Source organism: Oncorhynchus clarkii, chromosome 12 (genome assembly GCF_045791955.1).
Source record: "Oncorhynchus clarkii lewisi isolate Uvic-CL-2024 chromosome 12, UVic_Ocla_1.0, whole genome shotgun sequence".
NCBI classification, from domain to species: Eukaryota; Metazoa; Chordata; class Actinopteri; order Salmoniformes; family Salmonidae; genus Oncorhynchus; species Oncorhynchus clarkii.
This window is the reverse complement of record NC_092158.1, coordinates 73,807,347-73,826,304: the sequence shown is the minus strand read 5'-3', so window position 1 is coordinate 73,826,304 and position 18,958 is coordinate 73,807,347. Positions and strand designations below refer to the sequence as shown.

General features: G+C 40.9%; 1 pseudogene; it reads right to left on the bottom strand.

The window, feature by feature from the left end:
- Positions 1-1,631: 1,631 nt before the first annotated feature.
- LOC139421232 (myoferlin-like) overlaps positions 1,632-18,958 on the bottom strand; it is a 57,575-nt pseudogene continuing 40,248 nt past the window's right edge.

Genomic DNA, 18,958 nt, shown 5'->3' with positions numbered 1-18,958 from the left:
TCATAGGCCTGGATCACGCTGCGTGTAGTGGTTTAAAAACTACCTGACACACAGGAATCCCAGACACATCAGGAATACCAGATACATGTACAAATATTCCCATATACTCGATGGTCGATATTCACGCCATAAGAAGTCATTCCCCTCGACCACACCCACAAATTGGGGGAAACAAACATTCTTTCCCGTTGACCCTATGTAAAAACATTTATTTTCTGTTATACAGAAATAACAAAACATGCTGAAAAAATGCTGTGTTGTTGTACATGTAACTTCTCAAAAATCACGACCTACAGTTCGCAATGCTCCCATGTAGGGAAATAGATCCTGTGAGAGGAGCGCTGTGGCTTCAGGCTATTCAGTGTGGGAGAGTGGGAAAATGTGAGAACTGTGTCCAAGTAGTCTACACGTAGCTATGTGTGTGGAAAACATTTAATCACAGGTAAAGCATTTAACTTATTTCATATAGTCAGTTTGTTTGGGTTAGTTGGTCTTGGCTAGCTTAACGTTCTGGTCAGTAGCAAAAAGGTGGTGTTTTTGTTGTGAGACAATGGGGTAACCACGGGTCATTTTCCCCCAAAGCAGGTGGGGCCGCGACATTCTATCTAATACCGACTGGGAGTATACTGTAGGTACAGTTTAAAACATTCCCACCCCTATCGGATGACTCAAACTCCTGATGTTAAAGTTTAAACACTGAGGTAAACACTAATGCTTAGGCACTATTTAAAAGCTTATTCAGTTTAGAAGGGTTCTATGTACAGTAGAACCCTCTTGCCTTCCAAAGAATCCTTTTCCTACCAAAAAATCATTAAAGAACCCTTTCTTTCGAAAAGCGGTTCTTAGGATGAAAAAGGTTCTAGGTGAACCTTTTGCCTTATAAAGAACCCTTGTCTTCCAAAAAGGGTTCTTCAGATGTAAATGGTTCTTGGTACAACCCTGTCCCTCCGCAAATAACCTCTTTGGAACCCTTTTTTCTAAGAGTGTACTAATTAGATCAGTATCTTTCAATGTAATAATACTAACTAACTCAAGATTTGATAAAAGTGTTACAAAAATCTTTAATTGCTTTATTTTCAAACATGAATTTTAGGAGTCAGGGTGTGGGGCAGCCACCTCTCAATAGGAATGGGTATTTAAACAATGACGTTGTACTATATTAATTTAACAATGTTTGTAATTGACTTGGAATTCATTAGAATATATTATGATATAAATACGTCTTCAAACGTTGATTTATTTACTTTGAAATGTATCTGTTTTTTTAAATAGTACTTTGATTGGGAACAGCAATTTGAACCACTTCTGTAGAATCACCAATACAAATTATACAATTTAATGTGCTTTTCCTGACTTGAGTTTGCTGAAAATCAGCCAACAGATCATTCAGCCAATCGATAAATTGGTGGAATTGTCTATTGATTGAGTCCTGACACAGTATACGAACACAATCTATGGTAGTGACAAAGGGCAGTAGGCCAGATTCAAACCTATATGGACACTTTTAGCCATGTGTGCAGCAGGGCTGCGGAACTACCACTACACCAGCCAGGTGTCAGTAAGTGATCTAAAACGCTGCCTTCGGGATCAGTGTGGAGAGAAACATTTACAGTAAATCTGCAACCGCCATGTTTGTACATAATCATTGTTCTTTATTAAAACATAGAAAAGCCTATTGATATAAATGAAATTGGAATACAACAGTTGTTAGAGCCATTTTGTATGCGAAAAGAAACATGTTAAAGTTATTATTCACAGTATGGAAACTGTTTATATGAAAATATAATGGGTTAAAGCTAAGATGCATCAGTGGAATCCATAGAGGTAGAAAGAGGACTCCAAATGGATAGAACCTGTTTCAGAATGAACATTGCCATTGAGGGCTTTCACCATTTTAACTGTTTTGGACTTCCTATGGGTTAAATTAAGGAAGGATCACATAATTCCATCCAGGTAATCAGGAGGGATCAGCCAATGAATTATACTCCTGAGGAAACATTCCAGAACTGCAGGTAGCAGTAAATCCCCAACCTTGGCTTTATACCTGTTCAGACAACACACTCCAGGTGGCAGTATGCACCCTTTTAGTTTGTTTACTGACTCATAAAAGTCTAATAAGAAGAAATGGACTACTTTAAAGTAACTGTCCAATATTAATGTGAGTAGACCGCTGATTGGCCAGCTCATCCTCCTCAGGAGGATGTCATCATCCTCTATGAGGAAATAGCAAGCATTTTTTTCTGGTTGAGATACAAGTTTGAGGTTGGGATTTTAAAATGTTTTTTCTCCAATTTCTGCTTTGGCCACAAATTAGTATAGGATGAGCCAACACCATTATTTGGGTATGTGTTATCAGAACATTACATTTTAAAAGTGTGACTATCACTGGACAGTTACTTTAAAATTGAGATAACCCTCAATTGCACTGCCCACCCTGTCTCAGAAGCCAAACAGATACAATGATGAGCCTTCTTTATGCCTCTATGGTGGAACCAAATTAGAACAGGGGATAGATAGAAGCCTGCTAGAAAAATGCCTTCAAAAAACTAGTGTGATTAATACTGTTTCATTTGTGGATTAATACCTTTGGATTTAAACTTTTAAACAATCATCTATTTTACCTTAATCATTTTGCGTACCTTTTTGAGTTAGATCCCAATTAATATTTATAGTAAAACTGTCTATGCTTACATGGATACCATGCTTAATTTATTAGGTGTGACATACCTGGATTTACCCGGACTGTATGACATACCTAGACATTCTGTGAGTAAATAAAATGGGATTTTTGTTGCAACCAAGAAATTATCTCATGCCTCTACTTGGAAATGCATTGGGGCCTTCTCTGTATGGTGTCTAAGGAAGTGGCTTATTAGAATGTTGGGACATTGTTTGAAGACACAACAACAGTGTTTGTTGTTAGTAGCTCATTCTATCAGCGAAGACACACTCTATATTAGGTTTAGTAAAGCATGCATACAAAATAGCATTTGATTAAATGCAGAAGACACATTATCGGTTGAATGCATTCAGTTGTGCGACTAACTAGGTATCCCCTTTCCCTTTCCTTTTGCTTTCGGTATTTCAGGGAAAGACAGACAGGTAAGAACAGTACAAGTACAGTACAATTAAAAGGGCTGTGTAGCTACAGTATTTAATGCAAGTGAAGTGTAGCCTTGATTGATAAAGTGTAAAAATTTAAATAATGCACGCAACTCTGAAGACAACGCTGATAGGAATACATTGCATAGAGTTTGTGAGGGCCTGAGTGTCAAGACTTCTGTCGCCTTATCCCTTGGACGAAGACAGGCATAGTACTCAGCTGCCCCGTAGAGTAACTCCTAAGAGAAAGGCTTCACAATTTTCATTGAGATGTAGTTCTGGAGAAGAAAGAGAAAATATTTAATTAATAAAACACATATTTTACTTTTATTTAAAGTAAGGTTACATCCTCTGTTATATTCATATGCAGGATGCATTCGTGGAGAGGAATTATTGCAATATTGTACTCTATTATCAGATCAAATAAATGCAGTTATGCTTAATTTGACCATATTATGTTGCAATTCAGCATATCAAAGGAATGATGCACATTGCCTGTTTACACTATATGAGTGAATCACATACAAACACAACACATGTATGCACTATCTACTCACTATAGTTGCTATGGATGAAAGTGTCTTCTATGTGGCATAGATATATTCGTATTATCGATTACAAGGACATATATCTTACTGGTAGGGAGTACAGCAGGATCCCAAGGAACAAGAGCACAAGCAGGAGGACTATCAAACCAATGAAGATCCATTTGAATCTGCGCCATATGATGAACCTCATGGTCTTGCATGGACTGGTGAACCAGAAGAAGGAAGTGTCGGGGCGACTGTATGGAGAGAGAAACAACAAAGCACATTTTTTTTAGGGGGTAGGCCTAGGCAAGCCCAGTTTGAAATGAAGACTCTTATTGGGTGCCGTGTTGTTACTGAATGTTATAGCGCTATGTAGTTTGTATGTTAAAACATTCTACTAACAGTATACGAGCTACAATGTTATTGTCATAGGTGGTTGAAAGGTGACTTGTGGATGTTGTCTTACTTGGGAAAGTCTAGTTTGGGGTTCATGTTGGGTTCGTCCCGGCCCTTCCCAGCAGGCCTCTCTTCTACCTCCCTCTCTTCCACTATTTCCAGGGTCATCTCCACTTTCCCCTATGGGAACACAGAGACAGTCATAAACACTCCACAGACTTTCTCATCCATATTCTATGTGATCTATAAACACATTTAGCCCTAAAGCTTGTGACTTCAGACATCCATTTAATGTCATTATGTTTATCAATACTGTGCAAAGGATCAAAGTGACTAAATACTGTCACCTATGAGCAGGCATTTCTGGCTAAAAATTAATCCACAATGACACCGGATCCACTATTTTGAGGAATGTTGAGGAAATCTGAAATCTGAATGTTTATGTTGAGGAAATCTGTATTAACTTATTTTACATTTACATCTTAGTCTTATCCAGAGAGGCTTTCATTCATCTTAAGGTAGCTAGGTATGACAAGCACATACCACAGTTACAGTAAACACAAAGTGCAATTGTTTAATTTGGTAGTGTTCCTCCATTGATTTTGGGGGCACAAAGGTAGTCTAGCGGTTAAGAGATTTGGGCCAGTATCTGAAAGGTCGCTGTTTCAAATACCAGAGCTGACTAGGTGAAAAATCTTACGTGCCCTTGAGCGGAGTTCCTGTAAGTCGCTCTGAATAAAAACGTCTGCTAAAGGACAATTTTGTTAGTCGCTCTCATCCAGGTATCATATGAACATGGCATAAGTAATGGAACAATTTGTAGCACTGCAGTAAATTAGCTTTAAAACGGCAAAATATTATCTCCGCCCGATGGCAGAATTGCAATATTTTCTGTATTCATGGCAAAATGGGAAAATTAACTTCGAATTTGCAATTTTTTCTCTCAGTTTCCCTACAACAAGACTTACACCCAGAATGTGCTTCCTATCCTGCTCGATCATACAGGGCCACCACCCCCGCACAGACTTCTGGGAGAACAGAGAGTTGGGCGGTGGTTGTTTGGAAGGTGTGGAGCCTGTAACCCCTGGTAACATTTTCAGACTGCATTTCTCAGGGGTCTTGGCAGGGGGGATCAGATGAAGCAGATCCAGCTCAACTGTGCCTGTGTCCCAAATACAACACAAACTGCATTAGCAATCCCTTTATTTCACTGTTTCCTTCCCACATTTCCTATTCACCGTTATATGTTATGTACTGCAGACCTGGGTTGAAATAAGTTTGGGTTTCAAATGCTGATGGATGTTTCTTGTTATTGTCTTCATGGACAATAAACATAAATGAATTCAAACCAGTCAGTCAGATTTTTGGAGACATCCGGCGATGAGAAAAAGAGAAACACTCTGTATCAGTTAGTTTAGATCAGAGGAAATAAATGTATCTTACCCAGATAGTCATCCAGTGAGAATTTGTCATTGTCCCAAATCTGGACGATCAACTTTGGAGGGGTCCGAAACTCGGTTTGGTCCAGATTCCAAAAATGCTCCTGACAACAAACCAAACAAACACATTTGGATATAAGTCTGGAGCTCAACATCTACCCAACATATCAGTTTCTGAAACTATTATTTACTGTCAAACTTTGACTTAATTTGTCAAAATGTTTCACTTTAGGGCATAACTGTAAAAGAGAATGTGTTAGCTCAGTTGGTAGGGCATGGCGCTTGCAACACCAGAATAGTGGGTTTGATTCCTGGTACCATACATATAATGTATGCACAACACACATGACTAAGTCACTTTGAATAAAAGTGTCTGCTAAATAAAGGCAATAAATAATACAATAAATCTCTTCAAACGCACTTTTCTGGAAACGAGGCAAAGTTGCTCTGCGGGCAGGTAGTCGAAGCCAAAGACAAACCGCCAGTTGAAGTTGCCATCACCATCCAGGGATCTGTAATGGACGTCTGTCTTCTGCTTGTCCTCCTCCATACCTGGCATCCATCTGTAAATAAATATACTTTAAAATGACTAAAACCACATTTAAACAGTGTAGTAATGATAATGGACCTACATTCATACAGTTTCTTGACTGTTTCCAGCTCGCTATAATCACCAAAATGAAAGCTAGACAGTCAGTGAGCATCGGAAATTCCCAAAACAATGGATAGAGCACTATTTTTTGCAAGTTTTGACGGCAAGGAATTATAACAAATATTCAGTGCGTCCCTTCAGACCTCGTTGAGCACTGAATGCGGCCTCCAAGGCAAAATGAGTTTGACACCACTGCTCTTGCGCCTATTGACTCAATCAACCATACAACATTATTTCTATATCAATTCCCTGTTTACTGTATGCCACCAATCGAGTCGGCAATGGGGTACACTCTCATGCACTCTGCAATGAAAAGATTTCAACATAATTATGAAGTCAAAGTTGGTTGTGTGTATTTTTTTACATTTGTTTTGGACACCTATGTTTTCCTGCTAGAACCAGCACCAAGATCTAAAGTATGTGGACAGCTGTGCACATGGTTTTCACTTATTTTTTGCACACTTAAAATGTAGGGTTCACTGCCCTTGCTTGATCAGCAATACAGTATGATCTGTATGAGTAGCCAATCACTCAATACTGTACCATTGAGTAGACAATCATGCTCTGCCGTACCCTTTGACGTAAATGTCACTCATATTCTCTCCGGTGATGCTGGTCTCATCTAGTATGACATCAGTGGTGTTCCAGACAATAGCCCGCATGAAGTACCTGTTGAAAAATATCACACGCTTAAAAGGCTCAATCTACCATTTCAATAAACAGCCTAACACTGCCACTTTGTTTGGTAAATGTAAAGGTGTGAGGTGGGAATGTAACCACCAAGTTCATAAGCAGAACTGAGAATGCAAGAACTGACAGTCTATGAGATTGACACAATTCACGCACAGTCATCCTGATTCCCATAGCCTTATGAGTCACCAACATACACATTTGAAGTCTGAAGTTTACATACATCTTAGCCAAATACATTTAAACTCAGTTTTTCACAATTCTTGACATTTAATCCTAGTAAAAATGTCCCGTCTTAGGTCAGTAAGGATACCACTTTATTTTAAGAATCTGAAATGTCAGAATGATAGTAAAGAGAAGGATTTATTTCAGCTTTTATTTCTTTCATCACATTCCCAGTGGGTCAGAAGTTTACATACACTCAATTAGTATTTGGTAGCATTGCCTTTAAATTGTTTAACTTGGGTCAAACGTTTCAGGTAGCCTTCCATAAGCTTACCACAAATAGTCGGGTCAATTTTGGCCCATTCCTCCTGACAGAGCTGGTGTAAATGAGTCAGGTTTGTAGGCCTCCTTGCTCACACATGCTTTTTCAGTTCTGCCCACAAATGTCCTATGGGATTGAGGTCAAGGCTTTGTGATGGTCACTCCAATACCTTGACTTTGTTGTCCTTGAGCCATTTTGCCACAACTTTGGAAGTATGCTTGGGGTCATTGTCCATTTGGAAGACCCATTTGTGACCAAGCTTTAACTTCCTGTGACCAAGCTTTAACTTCAATATATCCACCAAATTTTCCAGCCTCATGATGCCATCTATTTTGTGAAGTGCACCAGTCTCTCCTGCAGCAAAGCACCCCCACAACATGATGTTGCCACCCCTGTGCTTCACGGTTGGGATGGTGTTCTTTGGCTTGCAAGCCTCTCCCTTTTTCCTCCAAACATAACGATGGTCATTATGGCTAAACAGTTCTATTTTTGTTTCATCAGACCAGAGGACATTTCTCCAAAAAGTACAATCTTTGTCCCCGTGTGCTGTTGCAAACCGTAGTCTGGCTTTTTTATTGCGGTTTTGGAGCAGTGGCTTCTTCCTTGCTGAGTGGCCTTTCAGGTTATGTCGATATAAGACTCGTTTTACTGTGGATATAGATACGTTGTACCTGTTTCCTCCAGCATCTTCACAAGGTCCTTTGCTGTTGTTCTGGGATTGGTTTGCACTTTTCATACCAATGTACGATCATCTCTAGGAGACAAAACGCGTCTCCTTCCTGAGTGGTATGACTGTTTCGTGGTCCCATAGTGTTGGTACTTGCGTACTATTGTTTTTACAGATGAATGTGGTACCTTCAGGTGTTTGGAAATTGCTCCCAAGGATGAACCAGACTTGTGGACGTCAAAAAAAAAAAATTCTGAGGTCTTGGCTGATTTATTTGGATTTTCCCATGATGTCAAGCAAAGAGGCACTGAGTTTGAAGGTAGGCCTTGAAATACATCCACAGGTATACCTCCAATTGACTCAAATTATGTCAATTAGCTTATCAGAAGCTTCTAAAGCCATGACATTTTCTGGAATTTTTTAAGCTGTTTAATTTAAAGGCACAGTCAATTTAGTGTATGTAAACTTCTGACCCACTGGAATTGTGATACAGTGAATTCTAAGTTAAATAATCTGTATGTAAACAATTGTTAGAAAACTTACTTGTGTCATGCACAAAGTAGATATCCTAACCGACTTGCCAAAACTATATTTGTTAACAACAAATTTGTGGAGTGGTTGAAAAATTAGTTTTAATGACTTCAACCTAAGTGTATGTAAAATTCCGACTTCAACTGTATATATTTTTAAAAGCATTAATGATTTGCGTACATGTAATATACTAACTATTACTCTTGTTAAAAATATGAAATGGTATTACAATTGGTGAAGAGCACATTATGACTTGTTTAGGACTCGAAACTCAAAGTTTACGACTTGAGACTTGACTTGAGACTTGTCGGTCTTTACTTGAGACTTGACTCGGAATTGCCTGTCTTGACTTGGGACTTGACTTGGGACTTGAGTGCTAAGACTTGAGACTTACTTGTGACTTGTAAAACAATGACTTGGTCTAACCTCTTATCTCCTATTTGGCACGTCTCTTCTGTTGCAGTTCATAGCAGTACTGACAGATGTGTTGACATGACAACTGAGTAGAAGTTTTGAATGACTCTTCCCCCTTTTTTTCCCCATGCTGGCTGATGACCTAGCTAGCCATTAACTAGCTAACACAATTGAAAGAGGAAACCTATAAGTAACTTTGCTATAGATGGGGAAAACACTAATTATATTTGCTGACACCCTGCAGTCAAATTTTGTTACCAATTGAGCCCCCCCCCCTCCGCGATGATGGTTACAAGGTGGTACTTATTTAAATTAGGTAAGAGAATAAGACGTTACCATTGGTGTATTAAAAGGAGGTGAATAAAAATGTATGTGATGTCACATAAAGCCTCAATTAACCCTGCCTCCTGAGTTCAAGTTTTTAACAGAGGAAGAAGCCAGTAAGTGTGATCATACACTTCATCAATGTACCACCACCAGTCGTTTCTCATACTTTGGTCATCCTACTTTGATCTGGTTTCATCCAATTATCATCAAATATGATGAAAAATATGATTTTGACTGTGCAGGTTCTTTATTTTTGAATGAATGTAATAAAGGCCCTCACTTCTTGGCTTGGCGTGGAGTAATGTGGCAGGGAGGTCCCAGTAAACCCAGGCTCTTGGGGAAGATGTCCACCCACATCTGAATCTTTCCCTAACAATGGGGAGAGTGAGAGCCAATACAATTGGTAAGTATTCCCTAGACCAGCCTTTCTCAAATCTCTCCTTGGGGAACCCCCAGAGCTAGCAGAGCTGATTCAACTTGTCAACTCAACACCAACATCAAGCCCTTACTACTTGAATCAGGTGTGCTAGTTCAGAGCTACAACAAAATGGTGAAACGTCTGGGGGTCCCCGAGGTGAGGTTTGAGAAGCACTGCTCTAGACAATGTCATGTTGTCACACAACAAACAAACACCTCGTATAGACATAACTATTTTTTTTTCTTGAATAATGTGGCCTGATAATACAGTACAATGTTTGGACGTTTCATGAGGGCAATAAGGAAACACTTTATAATAACTATAAGCATTTCATTATTTCTAAATGCATTTTTTTTTTTACATGCTTCTAAACTTTACGAAGCACTTATTAACATTTACATTGGCTTACAATGAAAGTGTTATCAGGAAAAGGGAAATAAGGTACTAACCTGGGACAGTGTAGGTTGGTAAGTACTGTAGAGAGTCCTGGTTTCCACATGCTCTGGCACCAGACCCTGTTTACTGAGGACATGCAGGGCCATCCTCTCCCTGGCTGGACCCAGGTGCTGGTGGATGACTCTGTTGGCCTCTAGCGACAGGACACACAACTCAAGTCAGGAGACAGAAGTTTGGGTTGACGTTCAGATGACTAACACATTCACTATGTTGTGGTTGAAGTAAAATGCCAAGTGTATTTAAAAAAAAAAGAAAGCACTATTCTTTCTTCTTTATCTGTGGAACTCCTCTAATAGAACTGAATGTACCTCAGATAGTTGAATACTAACTTCTTGGGCAAATCTCCCATTGAAATGGATGGTTTACATGGAGGTCTAAAGTGATTTACACATCCCTCAAGTTATTAACACAACTCTTGCCAAGCTAACAACGTGTGGTTTGCTACTTAATGGTTTTCTGTACCAAAGTCCAGCAGGCTGTAGTCTCTCCCTCCGAAGGAGAGAGTGCTGCCGTCAGCAGAGGTGCTGGGTGAAGGGATTCCTCTCAGTCTGGCCAGGTTCTCCAGGATCTGGGAGGGCTTCAGCTGATCCCTCCACTGGTTGGTCCCTGAGCTGTTTTGTAACGTTATATAATTATTATAGCATGCAATACAATAGCATTCTCTAGTGGTGGCTGGATTAGGCCAGAATAAAAGTTGAGCTGAACTGGGCAACTACAGGCAATTAAAAGGCATGAATCATAATTTCAACGGATCAGAGACACAGTGGGAAAGTTGGATTGTTAGACCTGTATAACGGAAAGTCGTACATTCAGTCGTACAGACAGTTGTACAGACAGACAGACAGACAGACAGACAGACAGTGTCACGCCTGTTTCCGCTCCCCCTCCTTGGCGCTCGAGGGCGTCAGGCTACCCGTCATCATACGCAACTGTTACCATCCTTACGCGCAGCTGCGCTCATTGGACTCACCTGGACTCCCTCACTTTGTTGATTCCCCCCTGCATATACACAACCTTTCAAAAGTTTGGAGTCACTTAGAAATGCCTTTGTTTTTGAAGGAAAAGCACATTTTTTGTCCATTAAAATAACATAAAATGATCAGAAATACAGTGTAGACATTGTTCATGTGGTAAATTACTATTGAGCTGGAAACAGCAGATTTTTTAAATGGAATATCTACATAGGCGTATAGAGGCACAATATCAGCAACCATCACTCATGTGTTCCAATGGCATGTTGTGTTAGCTAATCTAAGGTTATAATTTTAAAAGTCTAATTGATCATTAGAAAACCCTTCTGCAATTATGTTAACACAGCTGAAAACTGTTGTGCTAATTATAGAAGCAATAAAACTGGCCTTCTTTAAACTAGTTGAGTATCTCACTGGCCAATAAAAAGGCAATTTTAAGATGGGCAAAAGAACAAGAAACTGGATAGAGGAACTCGGCCTAGAAGGCCAGCATCCCGGAGTAGCCTCTTCATTGTTTACGTTGAGACTGGTGTTTTGCGGGTACTATTTAATGAAGCTGCCAACTACACACTCTAATGTACTTGTCCTCTTGGCCTCCCACTCCTCTTTCTATTCTGGTTAGAGCCAGTTTGCGCTGTTCTGTGAAGGGAGTAGTACACAGCGTTGTACGAGACCTTCAGTTTCTTGGCAATTTCTCGCATGGAATAGCCTTCATTTCTGAGAACAAGAGTAGACTGACGAGTTTCAGAAGAAAGTTCTTTGTTTCTGGACATTTTGAGCCTGTAATCGAACCCACAAATGCTGATGCTCCAGATACTCAACTAGTCTAAAGGCTGCCAGTTGTATTGCTGCTATAATCTTTTTTTTTGTTTTCTTTTTTTATTGTTGAATTTTACCCCTTTTTCTCCCCAATTTCGTGGTATCCAATTGTTGTAGTAGCTACTATCTTGTCTCATCGCTACAACTCCCGTACAGGCTCGGGAGAGACGAAGGTTGAAAGTCATGCGTACTCCGATACACAACAGCCGCACTGCTTCTTAACACAGCGCACATCCAACCCGGAAGCCAGCCGCACCAATGCGCCGGAGGAAACACCGTGCACCTGGCCACCTTGGTTAGCGTACACTGCGCCCAGCCCGCCACAGCAGTCGCTGGTGCGCGATGAGACAAGGACCTACCGACCAAGCCCTCCCTAACCCGGGCGACGCTAGGCCAATTGTGCGTCGCCCCACGGACCTCCCGGTCGCGGCCGGTTACGACAGGGACTCTGATGGCACAGCTGGCGCTGCAGTACAGCGCCCTTAACCACTGCGCCACCCGGGAGGCCGCAAAAGGGTTTTCTAATGATCAATTAGCCTTTTAAAATGATAAACTTGGATTAGCTAACACAACGTGCCATTGGAACAAAGGAGTGACGGTTGCTGATAATGGGCCTCTGTACGCCCATGTATATATTCCTTCAAAAATCTGCCGTTTCCAGCTACAATAGTAATATACAACATTAACAATGTCTACACTGTATTTCTGATCAATTTGATGTTATTTTAATTGTTTAAAAAAATTGCTTTTCTTTCAAAAACAAGGACATTTCTAAGCGACCCCAAACTTTTGAACAGTAGTGTATGTCTGCTCCTCTGTGTTGTTCCCTGTAGTCGCATTGTTTGTTGTGTCGTGTTTATGTCCAGACGCTGTTCTTGTTCCGTTACATCTGTATTAAATGGTTCACTCCCTGTACCTGCTTCTAATCTCCTGCGTTGGGCGTTACAGACAGACACACGGACACGTGCACACTCACATGCAGTAGGACTGCGGTAGGCCGCAGTAGGCGCCGAAGCGAGAGAGGAGTCTGTTCTCTAGATCAATGACCGTCTCTCCCACTTTCTCATCTCGGGTGAGCAAGTCATAGTCGTACACGGCTATCTTCAGGTCTTTGTCTTGAGGGAGGAAACAGGACAGCTCAAACATCCTGACACAGGAGGAAGAGACGAGGTTAACTTGGTCAGGTACACTTCTGTGTGCAATATTGATTTCACTTGGCTGAAACAACTTGATACATTTCATGATAACTCATTCATCCATCCATTCATTAATCCATTCATTAATTCAACAGTTTCAGTGGCATTTTGACCGTTTTCTATTAGTGAAGGTTTTAGTTAAAACTACTACTGTAGGCCGTCATTGTAAAATAATAACTTGTTCTTAACTGACTTGCCTAGTTAAATAAAGGTTAAATATAAAATAAAAACATGTTTACCTGCCAAACTCTGGATTGAGGGTGTTTGGTTTGTAGTCATCCCTGTCATCTTTTGTTTTCTTCCCCAAAGAGATCTTGATGTAAGGGTCACACTAAAAACCAAAAACACAAATGTTGAAATATGGTATGTGTGGGAAAAGGCTATATAAGTCATGCATTTTAATGAGAACTGTTGGTTGGTGAGGGAGAGGGGCAAACTTATGTATATGTGCAGCAAAAATGCTCAGCTGAAAGTTGAAATTAATCCAGCGTTTGACATGCGCCTGATCCAGGATCGCGTTGGAAGTGTTCTCAGTGTGTAGAGTCTCTTAGAGTGTGTTTGGCGTCTACTCACCATGCCGTTGTTGTCTTTAGGCTGCAGGTCCATGCATCGCACCACGTAGATCCTGACCAGGCACTCCTGCAACCCGCTCTCAGGCAGCTCTCTGAACTGGCGTGGCGGGGCTGGCATCTCTGGGTCATCAGATAGGGGATACACCCGGAACGAGCCCTACAGGACAGGAGACACCAGCAGGGTCAGGGGTCAAAAGTCAGGCAAGGTGTCAATAATTAGGCTGGGTTCACATGTAAAGTGGAGAAAATAAGGATTTTTTATCATTGGTTCTATGTAATGTTGTTTCCCCCCCCCCACCAGCTGTATGTGCAGGGCTTTAAAAAGCCCCCAGTCCATGTCTCCTTGTTATTGAAAACAGGCTCTGGACAGAAGTCCCTTGAAAATACATCTTAACAGGATGATATGTACACACGAAGGATCATACACTCCTAAAAGAAAAAGAGGTCTGTGATCACCTTAAACTCTCCGACCACTGAAGGGTCGTCGTCCTCATCCTCAGTCTTACCCCGCTGCAGTCGGAACGTTTTACAGAAATCTGTCAGCCCTCGGAAATCTGGGACCTCCTCCAGCTCCCCGTCATATACCTGGGAAAACACACACATCACACTGTTATACACATGAGGACACATACCGTAATATGTTGAGGACAAACATATCACACAACCTGAACACACACACACACACACACACACACACACACACCAAAATCCCTCGATAAAGATGACCAAAAAAGACAGTATAAAATAAATAATACAAATACTGAGCTATATTGTTATTTATTCTAATACAATTGCTCAGGGAAAGAGGCTTTGTTAAACAAGTAATGAGAACAAATCTTTAAAAGATAGGGGTCAAAATTATTGGCACCCGTTTTCAATAGTCCAATACTTTTCCTAAAATGTTTTATAACATTTTAGACCATTCCTCCATACAGAATCTTTCCAGATCCTTGATATCCTTCCTCTACACTTATGGACTGCCCTCTTCAATTCAAACAACAGGTTTTCAATGGGGTTCAAGTCCGGAGAATGAGATGGCCATTGCAAGATGATGATTTTCCAGGAGTTGTATGGAGGAATGGTCTAAGGTCTGTTATTAACAAAATCTCTTTCTCTGAACAATTACATTAAAATAAAATAACAAAACTCACCAATTTCTTTGAGCATACAATATAGCTCAGTATTTGTATTATGATTTTATACAGTCTTTATTGCTTATCTTTATCAAGGGTGCCAATAATTTGGGACCTGACTGTATGTACAACCCTGATACACCTGAGGCGATACACACAATTCACACCATCATACATATAAGAAAACACACATTTCTCACAGCATCACCATTATACAGGTTGTCGTGTAAAACCCAGGTGGGTGTTAAATATTGATGGGAAAAGTCCTATGAACAATCCTTGTGACCATTGTAAGACAAAAGAGATTTAAAAAACAAACAAACAGGTAAACTGAAACCTTTCAGTCTCGGAGACAGAAGTGGTAGAACGTTCTCACTGTACCTTCAGGGTGTCGTATCCTTTTTTGAGGTACGGCCCACACTTCTCGTGCTCTCCCACAGAGGCATAGAACTTACTCCACCAGTCAACTGCCTCCTCCTCCTGCAAAACAGGGAGACTCAAATAAGCCTCAATAACAGCACATTCAGACTCTGTCAGAAGTGTACAAGCCATCAAATCCTTGATTCCTTCCATCCTTGATAATAGGTATTCATAAAAGAAAGGAACAATCTCACCTTCTCTTTGTGGAGCTAAGAAGAAAAACAGAATAACATCATCAGAATGTGTAACCACACAACACATTTTTGCTAGCCTGATCCCAGATCTGTTTGTACTATCTTGTCAACTCTTTGTCACTCATTGTCTGGCCAAGCTATTTTTACAATACAGCAGAAACAGCCTGGCACACAGGCTACAGTCCTGGTACATTTCTGATATAACAACACAACACTAAGACAAGCTCATACTGTAAAGTCCTTTATGAGTTTTACAGTAGCTACCTCAGTATTAAGGATGGGCCTATCCTCCATGTTAATGATGATGTCTCCTTGAGTTGCTGCCATCATGGCCACTAATACAACAACACACAACAGAAAAGAAGGGGGGTAGTAGTAAATAGAGGTGGGGGGTACAGTACTTCAGCAATGTTGCGTGTGGGTGTGTGTGTGTATCTGTGTGCGCATTCGTGCATACGTTCACGCGTATTTGTGTGCGTGCATACGTGGTTCTGTTTGTATGTGTGTACCTTTGGAAGACATGGCCACCTCAGCATTGGTGACGTAAGGGTCACAGCGGAACTCCTCCAGGGAGAGGGTACACTGGCCCACAATGGGCTTCCTGCCGAACGGCCGGTGGTCCATCACCTTCAGAACGATGGGAGGGGTGTACATCTCCTCTTTGGGTAGAAGCTGGGGGAGGTGGGGGGGGGGGGGGGGGGGGGTTAACCTGGTTCAGACAACTCACAGTGTTACCAGTGATACAGAAACTAAATTTTACATATACATATTAGACATTTAACAGACGCTCTTAGCGACTTACAATTAGTGCATACACTATAGGATCAAATCGAAGACAATCAATCAATTAAACAGAAAGCATAATATCAATCAGCTTAAATGCAGAGACATTTAAACTGGTTTATCTTAATGGTTGTCAAACATCAATAATTGGGGTCCTTAAAGCTGGAATCTGTAGTGCTGATACTTCCACGTCCGTTTGAGATATTACAACAACAAAGATGTTATTTCAAACAACGAACGCTGTTATTTTGGTTCTGACATCATTGCAGGAACGATAGAACATCAGAGTATGTACTAGAATTGTATTTTTTTTACCATGATGATGGATGCTCATCTCCTTCGTTACAAAAACATTAACAAATGTGCCTGAGGTGACCGCAGATTAGCATTTTTTGTCATGAATCATTTTCTGGAGGCAGCTCTGCAGCGTGGTCACTAGCTGGCACAGCCACAAAGTCCTAAAATCCTGTTTTAAACCTAACCTTAACATTAACCACACTGCTAACCCTAATGCCTACCCTAACCTTAAATATAGACCAAAAAGCTCATTTTAGTTTTCATGAATTTTTTCAAACAGAGCCAATTTTGATGTTGCAGCTTGCTGAAAGGTTGCTTGATCGAGTTGCTGAGTTGACAAGGTAAAAATCTGTCATTCTGCCCCTGAGCAAGGCAGTTAACCCCAGAGCACCGAAGACGTGGATGTCAATTAAGGCTGCCCTCCGCACCTCTCTGATTCAGAGGGGTTGGGTTAAATGCAGAAGACACATTTCAGTTGAATGCATTAAATTGTACAACTAAGTAGGTATCCCCCTTTCCTATCTAAGGGGAAATTGCTCAGTTCTGCCTCCAGGACAATAAACGTTAACCTACGGGGCGACGCCAGTGACGCCTTTCGTGGATTTTAGCTTTAAGAATTAGCCTGGTCCCAGATCTGTTTGTGCGGTCTTGCCAGCTCCTATGGTCATTGTCAACGCCAAACACAAACATATCTGAGACCAAACTAGTTAAGTATCACCTTGGATACAAATCTACAGTATGTATCCATTTTATGGTGTACAGTGAAAATACCGGTAAATACCACTGAAATATAGTACATTCATGTCACGTTCATTCAGTCACTTTGTTTACATCAAGAGCATTTGTCTTTTCCTTCCAGTCCCTGATATTAATAGTATATCTCATGGAGAGAACTGTTATACAGTACACTGAGTTTGAAGGGAAGTTGCAGTACCACTTTAAAGAAGAGGACAGACCCGGTGAAGTTGGGGTTCTTCTTGATGTTCTTGATGACGGCAGTCTGGATGACCTCCCCCCCACACTCCACCATGAGACTGGGAGAGGTGACTGTGGCCAACTGGTAGGTCTTCATGTTCCTCAGACCCCAGGCTAAGATCTAGGACACAAAACACACACGCACACACACACATCTGAGAAAGAGAAACACAGAGGAGAATGTGTGGGTGTCTTCATGTGTGTGAATGTGTGCTTGCGTGTGTGTGTGTATGAGTTCATGCATGCACAAGCGTGCATGTGAGTGTGTGTTTGATGGTGTTGCGGACTGCCTGAGGCCTCACCTCGATGGCGGTAAGCTGTACGACAGGCCTGATTCCCTGAGGGACCATGTAGAGCGTCGCTCCTCGTCTGGGGGGCACCAGGGGCAAGTCACTCTCATTGGCCTAAAAGTAATACACATCAATCAATCAATTAAATGTATTTCATATTGTGATGTTCACAAAAAAAGTACTCTACAGTAACTCGACCTGGACTGGAGTTGATGGAAGTTGCACCAACTACTGACAAAGTCAGATATTTTCCACCCACCTGGCGCTTGAGGTTAGGGGTAGAGCAATCTGATCCTAGATCTGTGGTTAGGAGCTACTTTCACCTTAAAAACACTGCAACACGGGGCACTATCCAGCTAGCCTATTTGCTTCATTGGAAGTTGTGGGAACGTACTTTTTTGGTTTCCCATTTGTTCTGATAGAGAAGCCATAAGAGAAGCCACGTTCTTAGAACGTAAGTGAAAATTTAAGTTGCAGGGAGGTTCTGAGAATATTTTATTATGGTTCTCTGAATGTTTTCTAAACTTTCTGAGAATGGAAATTCTAGGTTATTTGAAGGCAATTAAATAACGTTCTGAGACTTTAAATAAAACTGCTAGCTCAGTTTGGGTTAACTGTTTTGAACTCCAAGCACAGATAGGACACATACAAACACATTTATTTTTTGTTGTGGCACAGCGTCAGCGAGATGCAAACCTATGAGCTTCCGTTGTCTATTCATGGAATTAGCCCACTGCACCACCAGGTTGGAGCTAGCATGCCATATTTTTTTCCAACTCATACAAAGCTGTTCATTTTAGTCTATTCAAACAGACCCCATTTCAAAGGAAACAAGTACTCATTAAGAGCAGGTGTGGCCAATTAGTGGGCGTGGCCAACACACCTGAACACACTTAACAACTTAGAGGATAGAGAGTTTTGTTGATGCTGAGAAGAACGGAATGTATATGTTTTTAAGATACATTCTAAAAACGTTCTGTGCACGTTACAAAAAAAAGTTTTCTTAACGTTCTCCGAACAATTTGAGAACATGCCTTTAAATAGAACCACGAGGAAACATGTAGGAAAAGTTATTCTGAAGTACTGAAATTCCCACAGAAGAATGTTGTTTCTTAACGTTCTCGGAGCTATTTCGGAACATTCCCAATGTCAAACAAATTGGAGAATGTTGCTAGAACATTACCAGAATATTAATTGAA